Source organism: Leuciscus leuciscus (assembly GCF_965113295.1).
Source record: "Leuciscus leuciscus genome assembly, chromosome: 7".
Lineage (NCBI taxonomy): Eukaryota > Metazoa > Chordata > Actinopteri > Cypriniformes > Leuciscidae > Leuciscus > Leuciscus leuciscus.
In genome coordinates, this window is record NC_138731.1 from 28,523,932 (window position 1) to 28,529,669 (window position 5,738).

General features: G+C 37.4%; 1 long non-coding RNA gene across 1 annotated transcript; it reads right to left on the reverse strand.

The window, feature by feature from the left end:
- Positions 1–1,233: 1,233 nt before the first annotated feature.
- LOC309503864 lies at positions 1,234–5,091 on the reverse strand. The gene is made up of 4 exons (XR_014207904.1): positions 4,511–5,091; positions 3,488–3,555; positions 2,402–2,529; positions 1,234–1,632 (listed from the first exon to the last, which is right to left on the reverse strand). It is a non-coding gene; the product is annotated as an uncharacterized lncRNA (long non-coding RNA).
- Between the last annotated feature and the right edge of the window lie 647 nt (positions 5,092–5,738).

The following is a 5,738-nucleotide window of genomic DNA, read 5'->3' on the forward strand; positions in this document are numbered from 1 at the left end:
ACCCGCCAGGCATGCTTGTCCCTCTTCTTCACCAGATTTAACTTACTGACTTACTGACCTGGTAACAAGAACCTGAAAGCAGATGCACTCTCCCGGTTATACCATCCTGAATCCATTATCACACCACCTAAGCCCATTCTCCCTCCAGCCGTCATCGTAAGCCTGATCCAGTGGTCACTCGATGATCAAATCGCCGAAGCCACTCAGTCAGAGCCTGCTCCGCCGGCAGGTCCTGAGGGATGATCAAGAAGATCAGCGACACCCTGCTACCATCCAGGGCAATAGGTCTGGCTTTCAACCAGGGATATCCGTCTTTGACTGCCCTGCCGTAAGCTGAGTCCCCGCTATATTGGTTCCTTCTCAATACAAAGGCAAATCAATGATGTCATGTACCGGTTAACCCTTCCTTACTACAGAATTTCTCCCTTTCATGTCTCCCTACTCAAACCATTCACTAATCCTCTGGTTCCTTCTTCCCCAGAGTCTGGTGCTGAGGACGTACCTCCTCCTCCTGTAGACCCGTCAGAGGAGAACGTCTATCGAGTCAACATTATCCTAGATTCCCGGCGATGGGGCGGTCTATGGACTGGAAAGGATTTGGTCCAGAGGAGAGGTCATGGGTCGCTCGTGATGACATTCTGGACCCTTCACTGCTGCACAACTTCCATAATGCTCATCCCAACCGTCCAGCCCCAAGAGGCAGAGGCTGTCCCCGTCCACTTCGGCCATCAGGAGCTGGCCGTGGAGGAGGGGATACTGTCAGTATACTGTCAACATCAACAGCATCAGACCTCTACACTCCACCCACACTCTAAAAAATGCTGGGTTAAAAACAACCCAATTTGGGTTATTTGGCAACCCAGCGCTGGGTAAATATTGGACATAACACATGCTGGGTTATTTTGACCCAGCAGGTTGGGTTTTATACATTAACCCATCTGCTGGGTTGTTTTTAATCAGTGCTGGATCAAACAACCCCCATGCTACAGGTTATTCATTTTAGATAATAATAATTAAAAAAAGAATAAAAAAATTAATAATTAATAACACTACTGTTTATTGATTCAATTAAAGTGTTTATTCCAGGAAATTAATATAATCAAATACATTCATGTTAAAAAAAAAAAACAGTTAGACATCTGCAACATAAACTGAGGCCCACAAAAATCATTTGTGCTAAAATGTTAAGATTCTCAAAATTCAACACTTATAAACTGTAAAATAGCCTATAGCTAAAGATTCTCTTCACAAAGAATACAATATAAAACACATACGTATACATTGCAATTCACATAAATAAGCAATCATTTAGTCCTGTGCAGCAAAAATGGGAGGCACATAAAAACTCTGCGTATAAACAGTAAGTACATACATTGCAATTCATTTTAAATAAGCAATCATTTAGTTCTGTGTAGCAAAATAAAAACATGAAACTCTATACCTATAAACTGTAAAATAGCCTAGCTAAAAATTATCTTCACAAAAAGATAAAAAAATAAAAAAATATGAGTCAAGTGTTCCAGAGTTTCCCCATTCACCAAAAAACTGTCCAGCCATTCCAAGCTCCAAGACAAAGGGGAAGGGTTTTGCTTATCTCTGCCTTTCCAGGTAAAGCACCATGTTGGTTCCAGACTAAATGAGGGAAAGACAATATCAGACACAGATCATGATTTAAAAGTGTGTCTTAGGTTTTCATAAGATCAGTCTTAAATTAGTTAAATACCGTCTTAAATTAACTTAAAGAATTAGTTCACCCCAAAATATAAATGTCTTAATCATTTACTCACTCCAATGCCATCCAAGATATCCATGTCTTTCTTTCTTCAGTGGAAAAGAAATTAAGTTTTTTTGAGGAAAACATTTCAGTATTTTTCTACACAGAATGGACTTAAATGGCAACCAACTATAAACTATAGAAATAAGGGTCTTATCTAGCGAAACGATCGGTCATTTAAAAAAACAAAAACAAAACATTTATATAAACCACAAATGGCCGATGGTTTTGCTAGATAAGACCCTTATTTCTCGACTGGGATTGTGTAGAGACTCTGAAGCTGCATTGAGACGGACATTTGAACCTTCTTTGAACGTTGGGATAGTTGGTTGTCATTAAAGTCCGTTCTGTGTAGAATAATCCTGAAATGTTTTCCTCAAAAAACTTAATTTCTCTTCCACTGAAGAAAGAAAGACATGGATATCTTGGAAGACATTGGGGTGAGTAAATGATTAGGAAATTTATATTTTGGGGTGAACTAATCCTTTAAAGAGTTGTGAGAAAATGAAATGCGTGTCAGATCCAAGCAGCAATAACCATAAACGTTTAAAACGATTTATCGTGCAGCCCTACACACAGGTGTAAAGAAATGAGCCTGCTCTTTTTGTCCCCTGTTGTTTTACTTACCGGTTGTACATCAATGAATGAGGTTCTTGCCTCTTGAATAGTTGGCCGAAAGGTTTTGTGGCCAATCTTGTACACAGGCGGGGGAAGAATGACAGACAGGATTGTAAGTGCTAGCATGCCTTTGGAATCTAAGAATAGAAAAATGGCAAATTAGAACTTGTTCGTTCATCAGCTTTTAAATTAAGCAAAGTGCATTTCTAACTAAGGTCAACTTAGAATGAGTGAAATTAGCTTAAATATATAACAGTTAATTATGTACTCTGGTAATCTGAAAACATTTAGTGTTATTAAAGGTATAGTTCACCTTAAAATGCAAATTTACTCACCCTCATGTCAAATTTACTCGCCTCATTTACTTCTTTCTTCTGCTGAACACAAAAAGATTTTTTTAAAGAATGTCAGTAACAAGATAGTTGACGGTAGCCACTGACTTCCATAATAGGAAAAAAGTACTATAAAAGTCAATGGCTACTGTTAACTGTTTTGTTATAAACATTTTTTTAAATATCTTCTTTTGTGTTCAGGAGAAGAAAGTCATTCAGGTTTGTAATAACATGAGGGTGAGTAAATGACGACAGAATTTTCCTTTTCAGGTGAACTATCCCTTAAAGCAGTGCTTCTCAAACCCGTCCTGGGGACCCCATACCACTGCACATTTTGTATCTCTCCCTCATTTAACACACCTGATTCAGCTCATTAGTACAGACTGCAACATTTAAATTGGGTGTGTCTGATGATTATGGGGGGTCCCAGGACATTTGAGAACCACTGCCTTAAACCAAGAAAGGGGCAAACAAGCAAGGCTATCTATGAAATTACACTGACAACGACTAGGCACAGAAGTGGTACCCTATGCCAGCCCTACAATATAACTGATTTAAATTCACCCTACATGGTTTGACATTAAGTCTTGTCATGTGCTTGTACTTTAGACAAGTAAATTGGCCATTCATGTTTTTGTGCTTATTGTGAATGGTGTAGCAAACTTTGTTAAGGGTTAGGGTTGGCACTGGATGCAACTGTGAAAAAAAGATTACCTACAAAGAAAGAGAATTTGAAATGCAAAATTGTTCGTCACATATTTACCAGCAATTTTTCAATGAGGCACTCAAGATTCCAGTTGAGGAGTTTTTGTTGAACAAAAATGTCCATTGCTGTAAAAGAAAAGAAGGAAACATCTGATTAGTATCTTTACAAAGTTAGCATGTCTTATACAATGCTTTTAAATTAATTTTTATGCTGGCTCCAGTTAATAAAAAAAAAATATATAAATCATTTTAATGAATTATTACTTAATTAAAAAATAAAATAAATAAATAGACAAAATAATTTTTAACAGCTTAATTAACTATTGTTAATTCACAAGACTGTAAACAGAAGAAATTTAAATTTTTTGGATAATTAAAAAAATATTTTATAAAATCACCTGTAGATATTTCATAGAATATTTTTTATTCATTCCAATGTATTAGTCTATCGGTATAACAATCGCCTGAGGGCATTGCGCCCATTGACTTATTTGATTGCAGTTTCAAGATAAGTAAAAATAATAAATAAATGTTGTTAATGTTAATTCTTCCTGGCAGTTTTTTTTTTTTTTTTTTTTTATTGTAAAAAAATTAATTGTATTAGGCTATTTAATACATAAGCATTTTTTAAGGTTTTTTTCCTCTCCATTCTGTCACCTGATGAAGTGTGGGTTCCTTGCCACTGTTGTCTCTGGCTTGCTTAGTTAGGGGCACTTAATTTTCAACAATATTATTGATTTAATTGCACTGACAATATCAGATGAGAACTGAACTGAATGACTCTTTTTTTTCAGAGCCGGTTTAAGACCAAATTGTACTTCAGTAACTACTTTGATTATCTTTACATAGTTTCTGAACGTAACTGAAGCAACACTGAACTGACTTCAAATGAACAATGACAGTTTTTGATAAGAATTGTACTGAGCTGGACGATGACATTCTGCAGAAATGCTTAGCCAAATTGAACTAAGGCGCACGCACCCAAACACAGAGAACATACTGCAGCATAATAAAATATTTTATGTAAAGCTACCTTTCGAAGCTACCTTAACAAAACCAGTTAAATAATAGGTAGACTTACAGCTTCTTTAGCATATCCAGCCAGTAGCCAGTGACGTTACACTGCATCCAACCAAACACCGCCGAGTCAAGGAACCCGCAACATATCTGGAGATAAAACAGACACCAACAACTGTACTTAGACATTGTGACCGTGTTATAAGTGGAATAATTGATGACAGACCGTGTAAAAATAATGAATGTTATGTGTAACGTTAGCATAACGGTCGCTAGTTCGACAGACGCAAAATCTAGACTAGAGCATTTGGTCCGTCGTCAATAATTCATAGTTCATTTCAACATAACTTCTTGTTGACTTTCTGACTTCTGTGACTAACGTTAGAATAGTTTTAATAAAACAGGGTTGCTCACCTTTACGCTCGCTCCTGCTTGAACCTCTCGTCCTCCTGTTGACGTAGTGATTTGAACAGTGTGGACAAAAGCGCGCGACTCGCGAGGATGTAAGCGCTGGGTCAAAATTTCCAAAACAAACCCAAATGCTGGGTCATTGTCAGCTGATTACGGAGAAAATAACCCAGCAACATAGTCAAAATGCTCAACCCAGCATTTGGGTTTAAAAAATAACCCAGCATTTTTTAGAGTGCACTCGTTCCCTGTCACCAGAGTACTAGAATCACCGTCACCTGTCACCAATCTTCATTGATCATCACCCAGCACTATATAACCCTTCACACTGCAGCTCACCATTGTCTGGTCTCAACTAGTACTCTTCCTGACTCCTTTCCTTTGAGATACCTTTTACCTCTAGTCATTGGCTTCCTTCATCCATCTTCAGTCATCTGCTTCGTTCATCAGTCATCAGTCTTCAGCCTCGTTCTCCATATCAGAACCTACATCAGATAATACTCATTAACTTCCAGATTCATCCAGTACTCTACACTCTTCAGTTACTTGCCTGCTTCCATCACTGTGATATTATTCTGTAAATAAAACCTGTTATCCACTTTACCTGTGTATCCTTCTGTTACATGACATTTGGGAGGGTTTCAAGAGAAATTCTCCTCGCTCACCCAAAAACAAACTCCAGCATATTCATGACACGACTAACTTCAAAAGGGACCTGATTATATGGTCAAATGGAAGAAAAAAAGAGCTTTTTGGCAGCAAAGATTCTAGATGGGTTTGGTGCAAACAGGGATAAAAAGTACCACATGCCCACTGTTAAATATACTGCAGATTTTTTTTTTATGTTGTGGGCCTATTAAAAAAAAAAAAAAAAAAAAGTTGAT